This window comes from Notothenia rossii (genome assembly GCF_949606895.1).
Source record: "Notothenia rossii genome assembly, chromosome: 7".
Lineage (NCBI taxonomy): Eukaryota > Metazoa > Chordata > Actinopteri > Perciformes > Nototheniidae > Notothenia > Notothenia rossii.
Genome location: NC_136905.1, coordinates 39,254,381 through 39,266,816, shown reverse-complemented (window position 1 = coordinate 39,266,816; position 12,436 = coordinate 39,254,381). Strand labels below are relative to the sequence as shown.

The 12,436-nt window shown below is 40.4% G+C and overlaps 1 protein-coding gene and 1 long non-coding RNA gene across 4 annotated transcripts in view; one reads left to right on the top strand and one right to left on the bottom strand.

Moving 5' to 3' along the window:
- cdk14 (cyclin dependent kinase 14) overlaps positions 1-12,436 on the top strand; it is a 312,730-nt gene that overhangs the window by 160,271 nt on the left and 140,023 nt on the right. The gene's annotated exons all lie outside the window — the stretch shown is intronic.
- Positions 9,037-12,171, bottom strand: LOC307013037. The gene is made up of 3 exons (XR_013800828.1): positions 12,121-12,171; positions 10,961-11,053; positions 9,037-9,953 (listed from the first exon to the last, which is right to left on the bottom strand). It is a non-coding gene; the product is annotated as an uncharacterized lncRNA (long non-coding RNA).

Below are 12,436 nucleotides of genomic sequence, written 5' to 3'. Positions count from 1 at the left end.
TGTTCCCAAAAGGTGAAAACAACATTCAAAACTTGCACACTTAACTATAAAGGAATGCCAATGCCCCCACTCCTCACATTACGGATGCAGATGATAGGTAGAGGTTAGTGGCTGGGCAGCAGGGTGGCAGGGGTCCATCCAGAGCTGCATGTCACCCCCTGCTGCTGGCAAGGGGGGGGGGGGGGGGGGGGGGGTGTCCAGATGCTTCCCTCTGCTCCTCTGTGACTGCTCTCACTGTTTAATGAGCTGCACAAACAACCAGCTCATAACTGAGGCATAGAGCCAATGTTTCATATCAAGGACAAGACTAATAGAGGACAACTTAAAGATCATCTTGCAGGTTTTTTTTTTTTCTACATTTATGCTTAAACTTGCTTGAAAATTACAATTAATAAAGTGAATGTAGGATTTGATATGTTTTACGAGACATAAGGGCAGGAATTCAGAGGGAAAGGAGCAATTTTGAGCTCTGCTCTTAAAAACGGTCATACGTCAAACGCGTCATATTAAATCACAAAGGGTAAACATCTCCGCTCTCTGACCGCGGGTATAGTTAGTAGTTGCGTTGAATTGAGCGGTTGTGTTTTAATGAGCTGGTATTTATCGATAGTTTTACATTGTATTTCACCATTTGTAATCATGGTGCAGTATTTTGTTTGTGCAGGTTGCACAAATACCAGCCTGTCAGGACATCGAGTCCACAGTTTCCCTCACGGGAAAAGGACCGGAGCTAGCGTTCGTTCCTGGGTGCGTTGTGCATCCACCTCCCTGCAGCACATACTCTCCACAGCTTTATCAGGAAACCGTATTACATCTCATCCCCCCCTTCGCTGCTCTCTCTCTCTCTCCCCTCCGGTACACGGCATATTCATGTTCAACTTCTTCTGTGTGTTCTGTGTCGAAACTAGCATTGGGATCCATGTTTATTAATACGTTGCACCGGCCGCTCTCCCCCTTGTTTCCCCCATGTTACGTCACACGCGGGAGGTCACATGCCGAGGCTTTTTTATGCGGAAGTGAACATTTCTTACAAAAACGACGCCAGATGTCACTGTCGTGTATATTTCTGTATATTTTTTTGAAAATATAGTGTATTAATCATTTTCCTACACATTTATTCACAGGTGTCTTTAACCTGGAAGTTGCTCTTTAAGCAAGGTGTGCGGGGGGGGGGGGGTTGTATTGTTTGTATAGTGGAGCTGTGTGGACCCTAATCACTGCACCCCTGTTGCCCCTTTCACACCAAAGCGGTTCCCGTTCTAGCTCTGTGCAGCTTTTTTGGTTCGGAACAGTTTTTTCTTTTCAGGCCCCTTTTTGTTCCAATCCAGTCTCACGGCATTTCGTTTTTTTTGTCACGACATTTAATCTATTGATTCGTGTTCACCATCACGATTTTCCCCTTTTATTCGTGTCACACAGAACAATTTTAAAAGCAATGTATTTCTATTGGTAGTATATTTCGTGCCTGCGGCACGTCTTTTTGTCCGTTTGGCTCCTGAAAGACTGGAAGCTGTGTGGTTCATAAAAACATGTTCTTACTCAATATCAAGCCACGATTATTGTTTTTATTTTAAATCGTATAATGTCTGACTTTTTTTGCCGTCTGTGAGGAAAAGAAATGGGGCTCAGAGCCTCAGAATACTGAAATCTGTATTTTTTAAATCTTTTTTTCCTTCTAATTTCTTATTCTTTTCTAAATAACACACTGTTATTTACTCACCAACAACACACAATTATCCTTGTTTTTATTTATTCGTTTTATTCTATCATCTCGGGCTTTTTAGCCGTTCCTCAGGAACTGAATTTCAAAATAAAGTCACTGGAAACAGACGTAGACCTATAAGGGACATTTCGAGCGTCATTGCGATACACACCACACACCCACTGAACTAATTACCCAAGATCCTCAGCTAGAAGCTCAGTGATTGGATTGTTTAATGCACGTTGGGATATGGTGTTTATGTGATATGAAATCCGAAAAACATTAAAATAAACTTTATTCCGAGTGTTCTTGCTTTTCTCTTTGAAAGTCATCACATAACGGCATTCACACAATACGTCTCCTTGCAGTATCAATACTAATTCGGCTGACTTTTATATTTGATCCATGGTAGATAGGTAGCAGTGCACAGCTGATAGACAGGGACTTGTAGTTTTTAAAGATATTACTGATTTTCTTTGAATATAAGAATGTAAATACTACGTTTAAAGAATAGTCAGGGGATTTGGGTGATGGGAGACACATCTATGGAATCAGAATTTCAATAGCTTACCATTAAATGACGGATATACCTTTCTGTCTGTGATTTTTTACAAATCACATATTAGAAGTAAAACATGTGAAATAATATAGTAATATCCTGTAAAATGATGTGAAAACATGAATAAAAGTACACATCTTCAGATGTTATACATACACAAGTGTCCTACACTAATAATACAAAGTTATTATGGCTGTGCGTACCTTGTCTGCACCGCCTAGTGGTTAAAGCACGTTATTGAATTAGTTGTGTATATGATATGTCAATAAACCTTAGAACATTTTGAAATCTTGAAAGGGATGTCAAAATAGCCATTATATACAGTCTTTAATTAACTATTAGTAGATAATAACGAGTCATTAATATACTTTATAGAGATTTGCAGATACATGTTTAGTCTTCTCAAGCACCAACGATCAAATATCTCTCCTGATTGTTGGCACTTTACAATCACCTTTCCTGAACTTTATTCATGTGTAACTAAAGTCTGCTTTAAGGGTTGTTTATATTTCACATCATTAATCAGAATCTGCAAAGTAACTCAAATAAATGTAGTGGAGTAGAAATACCAGGTTAACCTCTGAATTGTAGTGGAGTAGAATTACAAAGTAACAATGAGCTGTCATGTGGGTATATATTAATGCTGCCCATTATGGATACAAGCGATTTTCACCCATTTAGTAATTACATGTTTTAGATTTGATAACACCAATTTGTTTCGTATCCCCTAAACCTCCAGTGCTGTACACAGTTTAATACTGTCAACTTCTAATTTTGGGAAAAACAAAAACGTCTTTTAAAACTACAATTCCCAGTAGAGACGTGCCATAGAGAACATGTTGCAAAACACAATAGCCAGCATGTGTAGTTCTGGGGGGGCGTTCAAGTCCAGTTTTGAATAGTCTGCCCTGGTTTCGTTCCATTTCAAAGAGCTTGACGCTCGGCGTAACCTTGGCGCACTGCCACTCCAACATCCAATCCCAGAGTTTGAAGATTAATCAAGGGGACTGTAGTCCCAAACGATAGCAGGGGATTATGGGTAGTGTAGTGCAGTGGTTCCCAAACAGTGTGCCGGTGTGCCGTGAGGCAAGTCCGGGTGTGCCGTGGGATTTTGTGACAACCATACGTTATTATTGCAATATACAACTACACAAAAATAATTATTTTTTTATTTACTATATCAGTATGCACTCATTTCATAATACAGAGGCAAACTCTATACCTAAAAACAATTCTTTTAAAAAGAATCCTCACAGAACCCCATATTTCGCTGTTAACGCAGTTGCACAGGTGGGAATTATAAGACCGTGACACATCAAAGGCTGAAGGACAACATTAAAACAGAGAAACACGCAAAAGGGAAAATGGAGTGCTTTCTTGTGCGGAGCAAACCACCAACCACCAGTGCAGAGACTGCCGACAACCAACCACCGAAAGAAAAGAGGAAAAAAACTGTCAGCAGACAGTATCATGAAATGTACCTGTCTTATGGCTTCAGTTGGACCGGAGATGTCAACAATCCTCAGCCCGAGTGCGTCGTCTGTCGAGAGAAGTTAGCTAATGCAGCATGGTTCCAAGCCAGCTGAAGAGGCACTTGGAAACCAAACATCCCTTCCATGTTCAGAGAAACTTGGCCTACTTCAAAAGAGCGCGGGATCTGAACGGAGACACTCATCCTCCCCGCTTGCAAAACAATTGCAGGTATCATGCTGGGTCCAGATGCCGCAAATGAGCTATCCAAAGTGCCGTCGTCTGATAATACAATCAAAAGAAGAATCGACGACATGTCAGAAGACATTTGACAGAGAAACTGCAGGCGAGCGGCAGATTTTCCCGACAAATAGACAAATCTACTGACATAAGTGGGGCTGCCCAACTTCTGGCAAACATCAGATATGTTGATGCTGACTCTATCAAAGAGAAATTTTTCTTCTGCAAAGAAATGGAAAGCCATACTAAGGGAGAATAAATATTCAGGGTAACTAATAACTATTTAAAAGAGAACAGTCTGACCTGGAATATGTGCGTCAGTCTTTGCACAGATGGTGCGGCAAGCATGACGGGGAGAGTTAAAGGATTTATTGCTAAGGTGAGAGCACAAAACCCACATATCGTGACAAACCACTGCACTTTGCATCGAGAGGCATTAGTTGCCAAAACCATGCCCCCGGAGTTGACTGAGGTGCTGAATCAGGCTGTGCAGATTGTGAATTACATCAAATCAAGTCCCCTGAAATCTCGCCTCTTCTCCCAGCTGTGCGCCGAGATGGGAGCCGACCACCAAAGCCTGATCCTCCACACAGAGGTACGTTGGCTGTCACGGGGGAAAGTCCTATCCCGTCTTTATGAGCTTCAGGAAGAGCTTTTGGAGTTTTCACGTGAACACGCTGTCCCACATAAAGACAAGCTCGCGGATGAGAGGTGGTGCGTCAGGCTGGCTTACCTCGCAGACATATTTGGGCATCTCAATGAGTTAAACGCCAAGCTTCAGGGCAGAATGAAAACATTTTATCAACAACTGAACAGATTCGGGGGTTTATGGGCAAACTTATCCTGTGGCGCGAGGCTTTGGAACAGGGCTCCATGGACATGTTCCTGTTGGCATCAGCTGCGCCGCAGGCAGCTAGGGAGCGCGCTGTATATGCCGAACACCTTCAGACCTTAAAAGAGAGGTTTGAGCTCTATTTTCCACGTGTGGCGGGAAAGAGGGAGAGGAGTGCGCAGAGCTCCGTGGACCGCACACTGAAACTCAAATTTAGTGAGCTCCCACTGGATCAGTTTTGGTTGGTTTCTGCATCGGAGTACCCAAGCATCTCCTACCACGCGATTGAGCAACTTCTTCTTTTTCCCACTGCCTACCTGTGTGAGTTGGCGTTCTCTACTCTGGTTTACATGAAGAACAACAGGAGGTCACGGCCATGGGCGGACTGGCCATCGGGACGTTCGGGACGAATCACGATGGGCCGGTACTAGGGGTTTCACAACTACCAATATTTACTAGTCGACTAGTTTTTCTAAATAGCAGTCGACTAGTCGACTAGTCGTTACGTCATAATAGAGACACACAAAGAGAGGTTTACAACTGTATTTTCTATTGGAACTCATACAGTAACATTAAACACTGGATTTTAATTTGTGTTACATGGCTGAGTAAATAACAAACACTGGACTGGTGAAATTATGTACAAAGCAAGTATTTTTTTAACATTGTTGCGTAATCAATAATGACAAAACAGAAAGGAAACAGAGGGAATATTACGAAGGAAAAAACTCTTGTTTACATAAATGCCACGTAAATCCAGTGCGCAACAGCGCATTGTGCAACACTTTATTCGCGGTCCTCCACGATAACGTCCACCTTTCCATATATTTGGTTTGAACACCAACGCATCGACATGTGAGGGAAGGAGGCTTGACCGCTTTCGGGTGACAGTGTTGCCTGCCAGGGAAAAAACCCTCTCACTCGGGGTGCTTGTGGCTGGAATAGCCAGGTAGCTCCTCGAAAGCGGGGGAAGCGGTGCACGTTTTCTGCCCACCACTCCAGTGGATTATCCATTGTGGGGATATGCGGTGTCCGCTGGCAGTAATCCCGTAGCTCATCATCCGCATCACTGTTGACCCGTGTTTTTTGCTTTTCGTTTGCCTCTGTTCAGTGCTGACGCCGGTCCGTTGCTCACTGGTGCTAGCATTACTGCTAGTGCTAGCTGTCGGCAGCGGGTGTTTCATCTTCAGATGGTTGCGCATAGCAGATGCATTTGTATTGTACTTCAGTACAGCTGTACACAACTTACACTTCACTTTGGAGTTGGTTACATCTTCGTTGAAGTACTGCCATACATAAGAATGTCGGACGTGTTTTGTAGCATTTTGCAGCACCTCGTTTACCTCCATTTTTTTCCACGACTAGTCGACTAGGGCCTACAGCGCCGACTAGTGGTAAAGGTAGTCGACTAGTCGACTAGTCGATTAGTTGGTCAAACCCCTAGCCGGTACTGAAGTGGGCCGGTCGTACGATGTGGGCCGGCCGGTAAGGGCTCGATATTATAAATGGCCCGCTGGCCCGGAAGCACTATTTAGACACCCCGGGCCAGCATAACGTACTTTCCACTTGCCCGCTCGGGCCACTAAAAATATTGGTTTAAAAAAAAAAATTGTCCTGTGGTATTGGTATTTTGACTAGCAATTTTGTTAAATTGTTTCGTTTATTAACGCTAGAACATAGCGTTCCGTGAGTCGGTTGTCGTTGTTGGGTGAAAAGCAAACAGCTGTTTGCTGCGGAGCGCAGCGCGAGCAGGCTCCCGTGAACGGGAGCGCACTCCTTCACTACAGACTAAAGCGCCACCTAACAATTCGCCCAAATGTTTTTAATACCAGCGGTAACCGGCCAAGCACCGGGCAAAAAACAATCTTCAAATAAAAGAAAGTTACCGGAGGAGTTAAAGGAGAGTGACAGGGAGCATGAGAAGAAGAGGGAGAGAAAGTTTCAGCCAGCTTGATCGATGGAGTTGGCTTCTAGTGGTGCAGTGACGCGTCCTAAAACCCTTTTATAATCTATCGATTAGATTTATGATTAGAAAGTTATAAAAGTAGGGTAGACATGTGGAGATTATCCGGCTGAACAAAACGTGCATTTATCAAACAGGTTTGTTTTCCACAGATCTTATTTCCAGCTATTTTCCAAAACCCTGTGGAGAGATCCCATTGCTTTTTGTCGAGGGAACCAGCAGCCTACTTCCTGGTTTTAGGACGCGTCACTGGCTGCACCTCTCAATATGATGCCAATATAAACAAGGTCTTCTGTCGGCTCTGTACATCAATGCCGACCATGCTGACAAGTAAGTGAAGAGTAGACAATATAAAGGTATTGGCGAAATGTGCCAGCAGTTTAGGATAATGAAGGTTCTAATCAAATCAATTACATAGCCATGACATGTCTAACTCCTAATGACAGGAAGGCAGAAAGTGCATTGTACAAATAATACTCATAATAATAGCAGACGTATTTTTAAACAATGACCACAATATCATTATTTTAATAAACCAAATATGAACAATTGAGGAAAATGAGGAAGAACTGATGATTCAAATGTTGTACAGTAGTAATGTAGTTAGTGCATAAATTACTATTGCAACAAATGTGTTAATTTTATTCATTATTAGTCGAATTTCTTTGGACGAATGCTCCGGACCAGTGGTTACAATGGTGGGGCCAGTGAAAATACAATTCCACCGGCACCGTCGACAATTTACTAGCGGTATTTACTTGCGGTACCGCGGTGGGCCGACGGTACCGAAGTGGGCCGGTCGAGAGTCCCGGGCTGATTTGTAGTCCCAGTCCGCCCCTGGTCACGGCTCTCTGTTGAACAGGACTTGCAAGTGGCCCTCTCCTCAGTGCCACCAAGGATCAAAAAAATCTGCGCGCCCCGACAGGCACATGTATCTCACTAATTTGTAAGTCGGCAAAATATGTACAATAGCACATGTTTCAATGCTGATTGCTGAAATGTTACATTTATAATTTGTAGTTCAGGACCATGGACAGTGCAGCTTCATTTCATTGACGGTTCTCTGTGCTGAATTCCTGCTGAGTTTCCTTTGCCTCATTTTTTATTTTGTGAACTGTCTGGTTTAAATGAGTGTGTTGCTGCTTTAATGAAGCCTAATTTGATAAAGTTTCAAACTAATTTCTGAAATATTTCGTCAATAAATATTTCACGAGTAATATAGTTGTTTTTGTCACATTTTATTTGGCATTAGTAAATAATTATGCACATTTACAGATATTTTACACGATATGAGTGATAACACGTGTTATAAGGGCTATTTTGCACAATAGGTGTGCCTTGAGATGTGTACTTGTCCTTTGGTGTGCCTTGCGCACAAAAAGTTTGGGAACCACTGGTGTAGTGTATTCGGCCATCCTAAACTCCCAATGGGGGACTGCGTCGGGTCGATGATCGTGTTGCTTTTGATCATACAAAGCCAGATTCAATTAAATAATGACTTCTTCAACCTTATACTTTTCTCCAGAGTGTCGTAGTTCATTGTTTATTAATGTGTTTCCGCTGCATTTCCACAGGAGTTTATTCTCCCGTTAGCTCCAGGTTAGCTCACACGGCAGCGGCCGCTGTAAAGTATTCACTATCTGACTGTCACACAAGCAGCTGAGCTGATACATATCCCCAGTTCCCCTTAAGTGAATGTGTGTCAGTCTGAATTGACGCTGTTTGGCATCACAATGCTGTTATGAAAGTTTCTCTGGTATAAAATGGGTGATGTTAGCATAGCAACCGAAGCTAAACTGACTACTTGTTGCTATCCTATTGTGGCATAAGCCGTTTTCTACAGGCACATTTTACCGGCGTATTTTTCATTATGATTCTACTTGTGATAGTCGGACATGACAACCTGTGCAGCCCATGTATTGATTCCATCCGATAGCTGCTATATTACAAAACAAAACGTCTGCCTGCTCTCCACACTGCACTCAAAAAAATAACCCATTGGATGAACTCAATTCAATTGTGGGCAGGATTTCCATCCAATAAATATTCGTAGCCCCAACTGAAACTAAAAACATCCATTTAATAAAATTGAATTGAGTTAGTCCAACTCATTTTTATCAAATAAAGCTGAAATAAAATTAATACGTTAAGTAAATTAAATGAATTTACATTTGTCCAACTCAAACTAATATAATTAATTGGTAAATAAATAATGTAAAAATATAATTATTTTTCACTTTCTCCCCCATTAAGACACTCATGAGACAAAACCTAGTTGAGATATTTTTATTGAAAATTCTCAGATAACAATTACACCTTGAGGTGGATAGCCAATCCTCACTTTACTTGTGTAAACAGTGTCAAAGTTCTCTATCAGAGTTATTTGTCTGTCTGCATTTCTTTTTTTATAAAACATATCAATAAACAGACTGAGCAGGAGATAAAAGCAACTCAGAAAAATAATAATAATGCCAATCATGGATGAGGAAGGTGACAGTAATCCTCAATTCAACATCAATATTTATATACACATCTCAATATTAGCTCTACTTGAAAACAGAGAGCAAGATGTAAACATATTTTTTTTAAAGAACATTTTTAAAGTGGTGCAAATAGCACTCCCGTAACAGTGCCGAAACTGGTGAAAAATGAACACCCAGCTATTCTAGATCTCCAAGTGCCACAAACAACAAAGACACTATAAAAAGGTGGATGCTTTGCACTGCTCTCCAAACAGGGAATATCATTGGGTGGTTTTGATATATAAAAGAGCGCACTGCACAAACCCTACAGTATATTTGGTAATTGAATAAGTGTAGTGTAGCCATTTGCTTTGAACCTACAATTACAAAAAAGCTAAATATTTGTTAAGGAAACTTGACAATACACTTGTTCACCTCTTATGCAAACAGCTTGATTTTCAGCTGCTGTATTTTTGCATTCAGCTTGTGCCCATCCAAGTTCATGACGATCTTCTGTAGTTGTCCGGGAAGCTGAGATCAAGGGCATAAATGAGCCCCAAGAGCATGATGAGTCCCAAAATGACGCTGCCTACGTTTTCCATTACTTTAATGCCTTCGATAACAATTCCCACGTCTTCTGGCCCCCCATCCCCGTTTCTTCGGATCGTGTAAATCCCCATGACTGTGTTGGAAATGTCCCTCTCTGCATCGTCAGCGGCGGAGGCCTGAAAACAACACAAACACGTATGTTAAGTAAAAAGCTGAATCCCACAAACAGAAAACTGTGTATGAAATATAAATAAGCATTCTTAAACCATCAGCTGCAGTTTAGAGAAGCAGATTTGCTTCTGTCTGGCTCACCTAATTGACCAATACTGCTTTAAACTGAGATAAGGACCTCCAACCTTATAAACATACAGAGCCTGAAATACAGAAATAAATAGTTGTACAAAAATGTAGAAATAAATTAAATCTAATAAAGATAGTTATCCATGTATGTCCTGTTTGCTTATCAACTTTTACTTATTTATTCATAAATTTACCTATTTATTTCTATATTTATTATTTTATTCATGTATTTATTTCAGGATCTATTTATTATTTTATTTATTTACTCCTGTAATAATTTAAACATGTATTTCTGTATTTATTAATCCATTCACCTACTTATTTCTATATGTATTTCAATATTTATTTATTCGAGAATTTATTTATTTCGGCATGTATTTATTCATTTCTGTATTAATTGATACGTTTATTTATTGCCATATTTGTTTATTTATGCATTTACCTACTTATTTCTACATTTATTTATTCGAGAATTTATTTTATTTATTTCAGCATTTATTTATTATTTATCCCTGAATTAATGTATACATTTATTTATTCATTAATATCCATATTTATTTCTTTATTTATTCCTGTATTTATTTGTTCATTTATTTATTGATAATAATAATAATAATAATTTTAATTTTTATAGCGCCTTTCAAGAGACCCAAGGACCTTTACAATGGGAAACAAAACAACAAAATAATAATAGTCACAAGGATACACAGGTTAGATACCTAAGTAATACACACAAGCGAGAAGTTGACATTATAGACATCTAGCCTTGGGTATGATCGGTGGTGTGCCATAGGATGTTCTCATTATAAATACATGCCATGGTATTAATAAGTTAGGGTAACACTGTTCAACGCTACATGGGAAAAATATTGTATACACTTACCAGATACTCCTTGAAGAACGAGTCTGGATCTTCAGTTAGGTATATTACAAGGCTTCTCAGGATGCACTCCCTCCTGGTGTTGATGTTGTCACACTAAAGCAGAAGCAGGGTCGACAAATCAGGACAGAATTTAGTAAATGTGGGTGCGACAGAGCGGTTGTCTGAAGACCAGAAAGGTCAAATCAGTCGAAATGTCCCTAAGCAGGACATGGTATCTGACGGGAAAAAAATGGGGGGGGGGGGGCTCTGCAGCAGCACGTTAAACCGTGTGCGACCGTTATTAACATTTTCACAGAACAGAAGACACACTTACTGGAGCCCGCTGCACTGTAGGCCAACGCTGTAAATACTTCTGTATAAATTAGCTCCTGTCTCTTTAGCTTTATTACAAGTTGACGGGAGTTCTGCGTTAGCTTTAGCATTAGCCATTGTGTTGAGTATGGAGACGATATAAGGGGACTGCGGGAGAATAACCCAAATCTAACAAATTCAAAGTGATGATTCTTTTTCTAAAGGTTTACCTCAAGTACGAGCAAAAAGTATGCAGCATTAAAACTACTCTGAGAAGTCAAATGGAATCAAATAAGTAACTTAGGCCTACGTTTCTGCACAATTGTGGGTGCCTGCTTGTGAGTGAGGTTACCCATAAAAGACTCAGCACATATATTATCTCATTATTTAGATTAAATATTTGGCAGTAAAAAAAAGACCAGTGCCTAAACTCAACTGAACTCCTACAGTCCTCCTCTGCCTGCCTGCACTAAGGCCAGAAGAGATGGACAGACCTGAGCATTATTATAGAAAATGGCGGCGCTTACCTCATGCACTTTAATTACTCTTTGCATTTTTTTGGTTGGATATAAACTCAATTTTGGTGTACTGTGTTCAATGAAAATAACATTAAATCTAATATAATACAATCCACTGATCTCCATTATCCAGCAGGTATTCAATGCTACCCACATGTAGCAAGCTAGCTTCTAGCTACCAGTTATCTGGCTAGCCATAGCTAGCTTGCCGTTTACAACTAAAAACGGAGCAAAATATAACACGGTGGTTTCAAATATTCTTTTCGATATTACTGTATGAAAAGGCATTACTTGGAAACAGGGTACGTTCTAAACTACTAGAGACTACTAAAAAACTACTAAAATACTTACCAAAGAATAGACTTTCCCCAGTCAGTTTCCACAGTCAGTGTCAGAGAAAAGGCGGCAAAAGACAGAACGGATGTGCGCATGCGCAAAGGGGATGTGCAAAGGGGCGGCCTCCAGATGAAAACAATTCATTTTGAGTTGATCTGTCCTAAATACATTTAATAAGTGAATTGATTAAACTAATTTGTGTTACACTAATGAACTATACTTAGGTTTATTTCTTAATTAAAAATATTTAATAAAGCGAACATTTGTATATTGTGTCAAGTCTAAGAAGGGCTTGAATCGTTTTTATGAGTGTGATCAATAACAGCGAACG